Source organism: Harpia harpyja, chromosome W (genome assembly GCF_026419915.1).
Source record: "Harpia harpyja isolate bHarHar1 chromosome W, bHarHar1 primary haplotype, whole genome shotgun sequence".
Lineage (NCBI taxonomy): Eukaryota > Metazoa > Chordata > Aves > Accipitriformes > Accipitridae > Harpia > Harpia harpyja.
Genome location: NC_068968.1, coordinates 37,334,845 through 37,346,877, shown reverse-complemented (window position 1 = coordinate 37,346,877; position 12,033 = coordinate 37,334,845). Strand labels below are relative to the sequence as shown.

Here is a 12,033-nt window from a genome sequence, read left to right as displayed (position 1 = left end):
AGTTTGATCCCTTACCCCCTTCAAACCTGGTTTAAAGCCCTTTCTATGAGCCCTGCCATCTCATGAGCGAGGATTCTCTTACCCCTTTGAGATAGCTGGACACCATCTGTCGCTAGCAAGCCTCGTGCTGTGTAAGCCTCCCCATGATCAAAAAACCCAAAATTCCACCTACGGCACCAGCCTCTGAGCCATGTATTGACCAGGTGTGTTTTCCTGTTCCTTTCAGTGTATTTCCCTGCCACTGAAGGGATTGAGGAAAACACTACCTGTGCTCCCGATCTTTCTACTAATCGTCCCAGTGCCCTGAAATCCCTTTTGATTGCCTTTGGATTCTTCTCTGCAATCTCATCACTGCCAACCTGCACAACCAGCAATGGGTAATAATCAGAGGTCCGAACCAGACCAGGGAGTTTCCTGGTAATGTCTTTAACCCGGGCCCCAGGGAGGCAGCAGACTTCCCGGTGGGATGGGTCGGGTCTGCATATTGGGCCCTCTGTCCCCCTTAAGAGTGAGTCGCCTACAACAATTACCCTCCTTTTTCTTTTTTCTGAGGATGTGAGAATGCGTGGGGATGCCCGACTGGGCTTAGGCACCTCCCTAGATAGGGCTTCATCTACACCCTGATCTTCACTGGCCTGGTCCTCAAGTTCCAGAGCCCCATACCTGTTGAGTAGGGGCAACTGGGAAGGTGAGGGAGACCGGGAGCGGATTCGCCTGCCTCCCCGAGCAGGGACCTGTATCCATTCCCCTCCATCTCTTAGGTCCCCTCCTGCCTGGTGGCAGGAGGGCAGGGGAACCTCTGCTTCTTGCGGAGCCTCCATCTGCTGCCCCTGCCTCAGGGATGGTAGGGTGTGGTGTGAGTGTGTGGTGTGTAGGGTGTGGGCCCACCAATCTATCTCCCTCTCACACTCCCTGATACTCCTCAACCTTTCCACTTCCTCCTTCAGCTCTACCACCAGGCTGAGCAAATCACTCACCTGGTCACACCTCACACAAGAGGTGTCCCCGCTGACCTCCATCATTTCTGATAGACTCAGGCACTCCCTGCAGCCAGAGACCTGGACAGCTGCATGTGTACGTGGGACCTCTGTCTGCGTTGCCATATTTTTCCTAACAATGGCTTTCCCCCGAGTGGCAACCATACCTGGGTCTCCCTCTGGGCCGACACCCACCACTTGAGCAGCCTGCTCGAGCTGGGAACAGGGGAGGCTGCACCCTACCTGCGCGAACTGCCGCGCCGCGCTCCTGGTCGCTGGCGCTCCTCAGGGCCGTTCAAATCTCCCGCGGTTGCCCCTGGCAACGCCCACGCCGCGTCAGCCTCTCCCGCGAGAGCCGCCGGCTCCGGCCGGGTCCCTCCGCCCTTCCCCGGCGCTCCGGGCCTCGGGAACCTCCCTGTCCGCCTCAATCTAGCGCTTAGCCGCCGACTTACCGTTGCCTCTGCTGGCCTCGCCGCTGACTGAACCATATGGGACTATTAAAGGGTGAGTGAGTTTTGCTGATCACTCCTTGGCTCTCAACTTGACGAATCAACATGTGGATGGGAATCAGGGAGTCTCGGTTGGTGCGATATTGCTGCTGATTCACCATCGTGGTAGCAATTGGCACTTGTTGTTCTTCAACCCTCAGCAACCCCACAATCGAAGGGTCTTGAGAGAGACCAGGCAGGGTAGACAGCTGTTTAATTTCCTCCGTCTCCAAGGCAGCTATACCAAAAGCCCATCAATACCCCTTTGGGTCCTTAAAATACCCTCTCCTGAGATAGTCTATGCCAAGGATGCACGGGGCCTCTGGGCCAGTCACAATGGGGTGTTTCTGCCATTCATTCCCAGTTAGGCTTACTTCAGCCTCCAATACAGTTAACTCTTGGGATCCCCCTGTCACACCAGAAATACAAATGGGTTCTGCCCCTTTATACCTTGATGGCATTAGAGTACACTGTGTGCCGGTGTCTACTAGAGCCTTGTACTGCTGTGGGTCTAATGTGCCAGGCCATCGAATACACACAGTCCAGTAGACCCGGTTATCCCTTTCCTCCACCTGGCTGGAGGCAGGGCCCCTCTAATCCTGGTCAGAGTATCCAGTACTCACTTCTCGTAAAATTGGCTCAGGAGTCCCTTCAAGAGGATCAGAAATAAGATCAGCCCTTCTACTCTGTTTGGAAACTGGAGCGGCATTTTTCCTGGTAGAATCCCCTTTTGTGGTGGTTTTTCCTCGCAACTCATGTACCCGTGCATTCAGGACCGAGGTAGGTTTTCCATCCCATTTCCTCATGTCCTCTCCATGATCACATAGGTAAAACCACAGGGCACCTCGTGGTGTGTACCTTCTATATTCTCTCTTTTGGGCAGAGGAGCGCTCACTCCTAATAGCTGAGACATTGGTCCTTACAGGTGGGGAGTAGGACATATCCTCTTTGAATTGCTGGAACAATGTTGGCTAGGCATGAGAAGCTGAAAAATCCTTGACTTTAGGCTAAACATTACTTAGCAACAACTGAAAACATCAGTGTTATCAACATTCTTCTCATACCTAACTGAAAAACATAGCAATGTACCAGCTACTAGAAAGACAATTAACTCTATCCCAGCTGAAACCAGGACACACCCATAGGAGAAAATGTTTTCCCCAGTCCAGGTTATGTCAAACAACCTCTCTTCAGCTTGAGAGTTGCCTGGGGCTAGCATCCACATGTATGCGTATTGCCCATGGTGCTGCCACCCCTGTCTGTGCAGCCAGTGCCATCCCATACTCCAACCCCAGACAGGAGTTGTGTGTTGCTGCCAGTTCCCAGGGATAGAGCAGGATATTATTTGTTCCACCAGATCTCTCCCATTCCTGCTGCCTCGTTGCTCCATTCAGGGGAGCAAAGCCTGTTAGCCCTTTTCCTTGTAAAGCCTAACCCATGCTGCTGGCACAGCTGAGGTAAGGAAAGAGCCAGGTCTTCCTATGATGGTGCTGCCAGCTGTCCTTCCTCCCCACCTGCTCTTTTTCTTGTGGTATGACATAACCAGAAAGCCCTGAGGGGTAAGAGGGATGTTAGAGGCCTTTTCCTCTTCCTAATGCACAGCCTGGACCTGTACAACTGACACTACTTGTCCTTGGCTACCCAGGGACACAAGTGACAACAGCTCTACCCTGGGCCATCTTCAAAAAGACATTTTTCTCCCTCTTGGCTTGTGAAATAACTGTAGATCCAGATCCTGCATCTGCCTTCGTGGTACCATTCTATTGCCTTCACTCAAACTCCAGGAAGCTCAGGTTGACGCTTCCAGCTCATCAAAGGGCAGGGCATTAGGGCCACGCCATCAAGAAGGAGTTGGATCCAACCAAGACAGCAGCCAACTGTGGGAAAAGTGTGGAGCTGAAGCCAGCGATCAGATGTGGGGCTTAGTTCAGCACTGTCTCTTGTCAGCTGAGCATAACTGCTGTAGCCAGAAAGCATGTTTCAGCTCAGAAAAAATATAGAAACAGTAAAAAAACCCCCAAAGAATTTTCTCTAGCCAGCACGCATGACTTCAGGATGAGAACTGCCAACAATATTCTTGTGACACTCAAACACAAGGTGAAATTTGAGTCGTGTGCAGTGACTTTTCAGAAATAGACTGGGAGGAGAGATATGAGCCCTGCCAAGGGGATAGAAAGGCAATACCTGAAGAACAGGGTGCAGAGCTGCTGACTGAGACAAGTGTATTGCTCTGTGTAGTGATTTTTGGTGTTTACTGAGGCAAAACTCCCTGGGCAAATAGAGGGACATTTTCCTTTGTAGGAAAGGAGGAAGGTGTTTCTGGAGATTGTAGCAACCAGCCCCTGGCAGTTTCTTTTATCTTCTTCTTTTTCTTTTTCTTTCACTTTTTCTTTTTCTTTTTCTTTCCTTTTTTCTTCTTCTCTTCTCTTCTCTTCTCTTCTCACTTTCTCTTCTCTACTTTTTTTCCATTATTTTTTAAATTCAAGCCAGAGCCAAATGCCAAAGGAGTAAATGTCCTTCTTTTAATGATGCTGATTTAGGGACGATTGTATCATCCAAGTCCTCCTACAAGTCTGCTTCCCACACCATACCAGCATTGCTGTTTTTCGGAGCCCACCGTCCTGTGAACCTCTAAATGGGCATGCAGCAACCAGCAGTAGTTGCTTTTCCTTTTTTTTCTCAGTAGCCAAAGCAGCTCTTGGTTTATTACCCCCCCATGATTTTAAACTTGGGATGTAATCGAATTAGAGCGGTACTGGCTCCGAAGTCCATCCGAGGAAATGGAAAGGCTCCTGGAGGACTTTGGCTAGCCGTCCAGCAAAGCCCAGGATGCAGAGGGTGGTGCGGGAAAGACCAGTGCTAACGAAAGCATTCTGGTTGGCAGTGAATGTATTTATTTTCCAGACTTTGCAAATCGATCTGTGTCTGTGCTCATTCATTCAGTGCATGCTCTCCTCAACAGCCGCTGCATAACGTTCTGTTACTGTTCACTGTTGACTGTGTGTCTACATTTAAGTGTGTGTTTTATGTGTGTGTCTCTGGCTAGGCCTCCTCCATCCTTTTTTTTTCTTCCTTCCTTTCTTTTCTTCATCCTTTCTTTCTGTTCAGTTTGTTTTGATCTCCTTCTTGTTTCATTTTCTATAGTTTAATGGCAAGTATATCCATTAGATCTTTCTGACTGATGCTGTGTTTGTAACTTTTTTTAGTTATTATTTTATATATATCTTCTTTCCCCACCTTTCCCTTTTTCCACACTATATATAAATATATATAAAAAAAAAAATCTTTTCTTCTTTTGTCATTCAATCAAATTCCAACAAAACCAACCAAGAGCCAGTCAAATCCACCACAGTCTCGCGCTGAGCTAGGAAAAAAGTTCACGTAATGACATGAAAGTGGAGAATACAGTCCCCCAGGCCGTAAGTTCAAATCAACTCGAAGTTGAAAGTGTGACATGATGGCGTCATGTAACAAGCTAAGAATTGGTTGCATGACATGCCGTCAAGTTTCGTGCAGGTGCCGTGATTGAAGCATTTTTCTTGGATGTTGTATCAGTTGATGATTGGCCAGTCATGATCACATGTGCCTTTTTTGACTTTGTGCTGCCACAATTTTTTGCTGTGCTCATTTTCGTTTTGTTTTTTGGTGCTTGCAGTGGTTTCTTTATTTGTCGTTTGATTTCTTGTCAACGTTTTATGCTTCTTTAGATGTCACATAGAAGAAAAAAAAAGATGGATTCCTAATTCTTTAGAAAAAATGGGATTGTTATAACTACAGATAATTTGGAAAAAAGAGAGAGAAAAAATGTGTGGTTAATTTTTTTGCACTGAAAATCTTGTGATTTTTTTTTTTTTCTGGAGAATTGGGGGCCTTTTTCAATTGACACCTTTTTTTTCCCTTAGGATATTTCAAATCACATTCTAAAAATTAAAAAAACCAAATCAAAACCAAAAAACCAAAAAGAGTAATGATAGTAACAGTAGTTTGAAAACTATAGTAATCCAAAAAAAGCAACCCCAAGAAAAGCATCATTGTATATCTTTTCAAGAATTCCTAATTCTAAGGTTCCATATTACAGCACCTCCAGCTAAAATTAATTGCTCAGGGGGAGGGAGGGATTGTTTTGAGTGGGAAAAAAACCCATCCAGATCAAAAAGCAAAATGCATCTTTTTGTTTACAACTGAAAAAGGGTCCTTGACAAGTGTTTTTTATTTTTTTTATTCTATTATTATTTTTGGTGTTGTAATTGTTTAGACTGCTGTGTACGGTTTGCTGTTTGTTGAACCAACAGTGTGAAAACCTGCCAGCATGGATTGATATTCCGCATGACACTTTTCCACCAGAGTGGACCTTTTGCAGTTTCTAAGTTTCTTGATGTAATAAATCACCGAGTGTATAAGAAGAACCTGCTTGCTAGAAAGAGATAAGAGCTAATCCTTAATGATTAAGCATCCTACTTAAATGTCAAGCCTAGTCGGATCATGATTATATTTTTTAAATAACTTTTTTATTTAAGAAATGTTGTTTACTTTTTTTTTGAAAAAAAAAGTTTATTCCAACAGTCTCTTTTAATTTAACCTCCTATAAATTTCCTGTTCAAAGTCCTACTTTTTGACATTCACAAAGGAGTAGATGTTATTGGCAGCTATGTCTCCACAGAAAGTTCATGCACTGTCATAGATGGCACCCCATTAAAATGTAGACCAATTCTTTCTCGATGCCTTTCACACTACAAAAGCCCGCCAAGCAAGATTGTGATCTGGCATTGTAAAGTGGCACTTAAAAATAATTAAAATGCAGCTATCTGCAAATACATAGTGATACAGATTTATGTAGACATGCCCTACTATTATTTTGATTTATTACTATTAGGAACAATTGTACTTTTCTCTATCATGATCGTGACTACCTTGCTCACTTTGGGTTTGATCCGCTTCTCACTGAAGTCAAGGGGAATCTTTCTGTTGACATTGAGTGGGAGCAGAATCAGAGCCAATGCCTCCAAAAGCAAAACACCAAACCAGAAGCCCCATCCTGTCCCAATTGAAGGGAGAAGAAAACACCCATTACTTTCAACAGGAGCAGGATTGGGCCCAAAACAACAGGCTTGTTTTTAATTTAATTTTCATTTTTTAGGTCTTTTTTCCTCCCTGTCCCAAATATCCCCCACCTTCCCTACTTCCCCCTCCCCTTTTTGATTTAATTTGCAATGATCTTCATTTTTTTAGGGCAGCAGCTGAATGAGCCACATTTAGGAAAAAAGTATATATATTAAAAAAAGGAAACTGTTGGATTACACCTTTGACATATCAGCAAATATCAATCAAGCTGAAGACTTCAGACTTATTCTCTCTTTGATTGTTTAGACTGTAACATTTCTTCAAGAAAAGTATCACATCTGCTGACTTCGAAGGACATGCGCTTGAAAACAAATACATAAGTAAAATCAGAACAGGAACAAGATCAACCAGGATTTCTGAAGAGACACTGATATCACCACAGCGGCTTTTCTTCAAACAGGAGATGCAAACCTGGATACTGACAAAGGAGTGCCTGTTTGCCACCAAGGATGCAGTTACCATGCATGAACCATGGTAACAGTCACTGAGCATCTTTATCTGTCATTCCTTAGCTATATAGGGACCAAAGGACAAAACTTTTTACCGCAGACTTGTAGCTGTATGTAAAATATGGAAGTTCTTTCCTTTTCTCTGAGCTGTTCCTAAAACAGTTTTTGAGAGCGATTATATGAAATATGTAAAAAAATTTAAAAATATGCTTAAATGCTTTTAAAACAGCAAGATAATAGTTCTTTGATAATTTGGGAGGTTCTTTGGTTATACATTAATTAGAGTCTATGAAGCTTTCATATGGTTTTCTGTATAATAGGTAAGGATTGTGCTGTTAAAGGCAGGTAAGATGGATATCTATGAAAAGCAAAAAAGTAAATAAATACATAAACAAATACATAAAAAGGCATAGACAAGAGAAAAGATAGTTGATATTAAAAGGAAAACAAAAAAGGTTTGTAAATGCTTCTAACTCTCCCCATTTAAAATCCTAATAGTTGTACAGAATTTTAAAAAAAGAAAGTTTAAAATACCTATATAATAGAAAAAATTAGACAACATTAAAAAATAAAAAAATTTTAAAAAATACTACATAGAACTTAACATTAATGCTAAAAACAAAGATGTTGTAGAACTGTAATTTTTGTAGAGTTTAGACTGAGCATAAATTCCTACTCTCTGCCAATTGTTGTTGGATGTTGTTATTTATCAAGGAGAAAAAGGAGAGAAATGGCTATTTTGGCAGCTTTTCTAACTGCAAGCATTCCAGCTATTAAAAAAATAAACAAAACAAAACTCGATTCTGTAGACAATGTAAATGGGAAACAAAACAGCTGTCTTTTTATCAGACTTTAGTTCTAACTTGAACAACAAAACACAGCTAAATGCTTCATGTCTTCATGATCTGCTGTCTGCAAAATTACCATCATCCTATGCTTCAGTAGCTTCCATATTTGCTCTAGAAACCTTCAGGGCAAGGGGTTAGCCTAGAACCTTAATCTTAAAAAAGAAAAAAATAACATAAAAAATAAAAGCAAAAAATAATAAAAAAAAATCTCTTTGAAGAATTTCTGAAACTGTTTACAAGGAATTTTGAAAAACAGGGGGATGTTTAAAAAAAAGATGCTGGCTCTGTTTTTCTGTAAATAAATTTCCATATTTTGTAGGACTTTTAATTGTAATGATAGAGAAAAAACAAGGAAAACTATTTAATGAAAGCACGATATTTATCTTTGGTAAATGACTTTAGAGCAGTTAAAAAACATAAGACATTGCTTTAAAAAATCTGAATCAGAAAAAACAATTAATTATTTAAGAACACATATTTTAAAGTATATCATATTTATTATAATTTATTTTCACAATCTTAAAACTTGATTTACATCATGTTCACACTTGTTTGCATCGATTGAGCAGTGTGATAATTGTTTCTGATTCCTTATTTGGTTTTACTTTGTTAAAATGTTCTTGTTTGTTTTTCTTAGGTTTTTTTTATCTTGATCTCGAACTTTCTTCCTTTCTCTTTCTTTTTCTTTTAGTTTTTATTTTAATTTTAATTCTCTATTGGGCCTGATGTTACAGTCCTTACTCTGTCAGAACTCCCACTGGGATGTAGCGGGTATTTTGCCTGAGTAAGGACAGGCAGAGTGAGCCCACAGCTAGGAAGTACAGATGTGTAATGCAACTGTACTTCCATACAACTGCTCTTTCACTCTCACTTCCCTAAAACTCCTTGTAATCTTCTGTAATTATTGAATGACGCTTTCCAGCTTAGCCCTAAATAAAGCACAGTTTAAAAAAAAAAACAAAACTCATGTTCTTTACTTCTTGATGGCTTCCCTTAATGTGTTTGCTTTAAGAACAAAATGAATCTATTATTTCAACTCTTTCATTAATATACATTGTTTCACTAGCAGAACAAATCCCTTTGTTATATGAAACATATCTCATTGGATTGAATTAATGACACTGTTTCATTTAATGTCTGCTTGATATTCCACTGTAGTTTACCTTAAACCTAGTAGGTTAGAAGATCAAATAATGGTACATACAAATTAGAGTCATTGTAGCTCCCATTTGAAGCCTGTTGTTTGATTTCCCGCTCATGTTTTTTTCATGCTGATAAGTATAGAAGCCAAAGCTTGGGACATTGCTCCTTTTGCTGCTTTGGGACAACCTTGTGAAATTCAGCAGTCTCTAGAGAGGAGGTTCAATTTCTTCCTGAGCATCCCACACATCTTGTCTTTTGAATTATTATATTTTTCCCCAAAAATGGCTGTACCAGATCAGCTGAGCAGAAACTGGGGCTGAAATTAGGAGCCTTTGCTTTTTCTTTCCGGTTCTTGCAGCCACATCTGCATTTGGACAAGTTGCGCCAGCTAAATTCATCTCTAAATGGGGCTAATGGTGCTCGTCCATAATTTGAACTCCACAGATGAAAGGAGTTCTATTAGTAGAAACTCCTGTTATTATGGCTTACCAATGTCTGTTCAGGGCTATAGAAATAAATAAAATGTAAATCAGCTGATGAATACAATGAGGGAATATGGTCAGTATTTTCTTTTTATCTGAAGGTAAAGGCAAATACAGAAGAACAAATACATCAATCCCATCTCTGCCTTTGGCAGAGAAGATGCTCTGTAGAGGGCTGAGTAGGCTAAAGATGTGGGACTTGGCCTCAAATGTCACTGAGCTAGAATATGCGGACTAGGTCTCTGCTCCAAAGGCCACTCAGCATCCTGCCCTGAGCTGTGGGGATACACAGAACAAACAGAATCACATCCTCTGACCTGGGCCAGTTTGAGAATTGGGGGGGGCTGGTGAAGATCACCCTTTGAAGAAGGGAAAAAATCCCAGAAGAAATAGGGAAGGCTCAATTTCCCAGTCACACAGAAAAGGTAGCGCTAAAATGTGTTGCCTGATTCCCTCCCCATTTCTTGGGTTGCCCTCCCCACTCTCCCTTTTGACCGCCAAGCTCCCCAGAGACCTTCCTCCCCCCCTTGAGGTAGATGCTATGTCTCTACAATGGATTTGGGACTGTGAGGTATGTCCTGGTATACCTGCAAGGACCCCAGCCACAGTTGGGGGCTGTTGGCTGATGATTGTGAGAGAAGATTTCAGAGTCTTGTTTCAGGTACCCTGCAAAACATAGAAGAAACTATCCAGTGCAGGGGAGCAACCAGCTCCCGAGGAGAGGCCAGAAAACACTGTTAAAGCTGCTTCTATGCCCAGATCAATACCCCTAAAAATATTTGACTGCACAGAGACACCATTACGGTTACTGAATTGGGGAATCTGGCTATGAGGACCAGCAGGGACAACCAGTGAAACAGGAGGGACCATGCATGGTCCTTGCCTTTATCCCAGCACTTCTTCATGCATTTCACTGCAAGCTCAGAAAGTCAGCAAATCTCCAAGCCCAGTCCCCAAAAAGGAGGGAGGAGCCACAGCGCTGTCAGTCCACTAGAGGTTCACTTACACTGGTGTGCTGGGGAATAAAGCACTGCTGTGACCACACTGCTGCCTGAACTAAGTGATGTTTACTTGCCACTCTCAACTCAGGTTATGGTTGAGACATGGACTAAAATAGGATGGGCTGAAGCACAAATGTAGATATGGCCTTACAGTTGATTAAACACCCTTCTCTGGACTGTCCAAACATACCAGCCCTGTTTTAAGATTTACTTGCTTGGCTTACAGAGACTCCATGCTTCTTTCCAAAGGAAGTTCACCCCTTTATGCTGTAGGTGCTGTAAAGCAAAACAAATAAAGCTTTGCAGCGTGGGCCTGTGTCAGCATGGGACTGTATTGCTGGGGCTGGCAGGTAGCCAAAGAAAAGCCCCAGTCTGAAGCAACAAAAATTAAGAGATAGGCTAAGCCAACCTGAAAGCTTGTAGCTGTCTGCCCATGTGCACCAGGATACAGCACACCAGCAACAGTCTATCACAGAGACTCAAAAGCCACTGGCTGTTTGATGCTGACCCCTCTCTCTTATTTGTAGCTGCTAAATGACATTACATGAAACTAAAGGTTTATTAAAGATCCTTCGCCAAGACGCTCTTTGGCACCAGTGTGATTATAGTAAACTGCAATCCCATCCCCATAAATAGTCAGGGGTAACCTTTGGTACAAGTACAAGGCATGGCTTGTGGTCACTCTTTCTGGAGTCCCATGGAGACACCTCAACCACTAATCACATTTCTGTGTCTCTAAGAAAGCTGTAAATCCCTTCTTGGAGTCACTTTTCCATATCAGCATTTCCTGATGTAGCCACAGAGCCACTCTTCCTTTGCACACAGAAGAGGAAACAATGCCTCTCCCTACTTCCACCCCATCCCCACTCCAGGCAGGTGTCCATTAGACAACTTCCTTTTATTAAGAGATGATCTAGCCTTTGAATGAGGCTACAGAGCTCTGCCTGTTGCCTCTTCATGTAACTAACATTGTGATACCATTTGGAGATGTCCTTCTGAAGCAAGATGAGGACTTTTCCATCTTGAATATTCCTGTTTCCAGCGGCACTTTCCCCACAGTCCTGAATACACCAAGGAAATGACTGCACCATGGGTCTAGAAGCATGCAAGGTACTCATGTTTGTGGTCCCAGTAAGAACTCATACATCACAGGGATTTGGCAGATGGGAAACACATATCACTGGGTGCTTCAGTGCAATGTGCAAACGCTGCCTGAGCATGTGCACAGCATCACTTGGAGAAGGAAGCTGCTGATGCTGTTACCTATGAAGGTCTCTAAGCAAAGTCATTTTGAAAATACCTGGCTTGTCCTATCACCGCAGAGCCAATGAAACAGGAATAGGCCACAGTCTCAAGTCAGCCAGCTGTGAAGTCTGAAAATGCCTTTTGGAATGGCTCTGCTGTCCTACTTGTTGAGGAAATCAGCCTTTAAAACAGGTTTCAATCCCAGAGCTTCCCTCTCTCTACAGTAAGCACTCACAATAGAGCAAACACATCTGCAAAAAACATTCTGAAGTTACCAAA

The 12,033-nt window shown here is 42.6% G+C and overlaps 1 long non-coding RNA gene across 1 annotated transcript in view; it reads left to right on the top strand.

Annotated features, from left to right (window-relative positions):
• Positions 1 to 8,069, top strand: part of LOC128136268 (uncharacterized) — a 36,315-nt gene extending 28,246 nt beyond the window's left edge. The window contains exon 2 of the long non-coding RNA XR_008233309.1: positions 6,695 to 8,069. This is a non-coding gene — a long non-coding RNA (uncharacterized LOC128136268). The remainder of the gene's footprint in view (positions 1 to 6,694) is intronic.
• Positions 8,070 to 12,033: the final 3,964 nt, after the last annotated feature.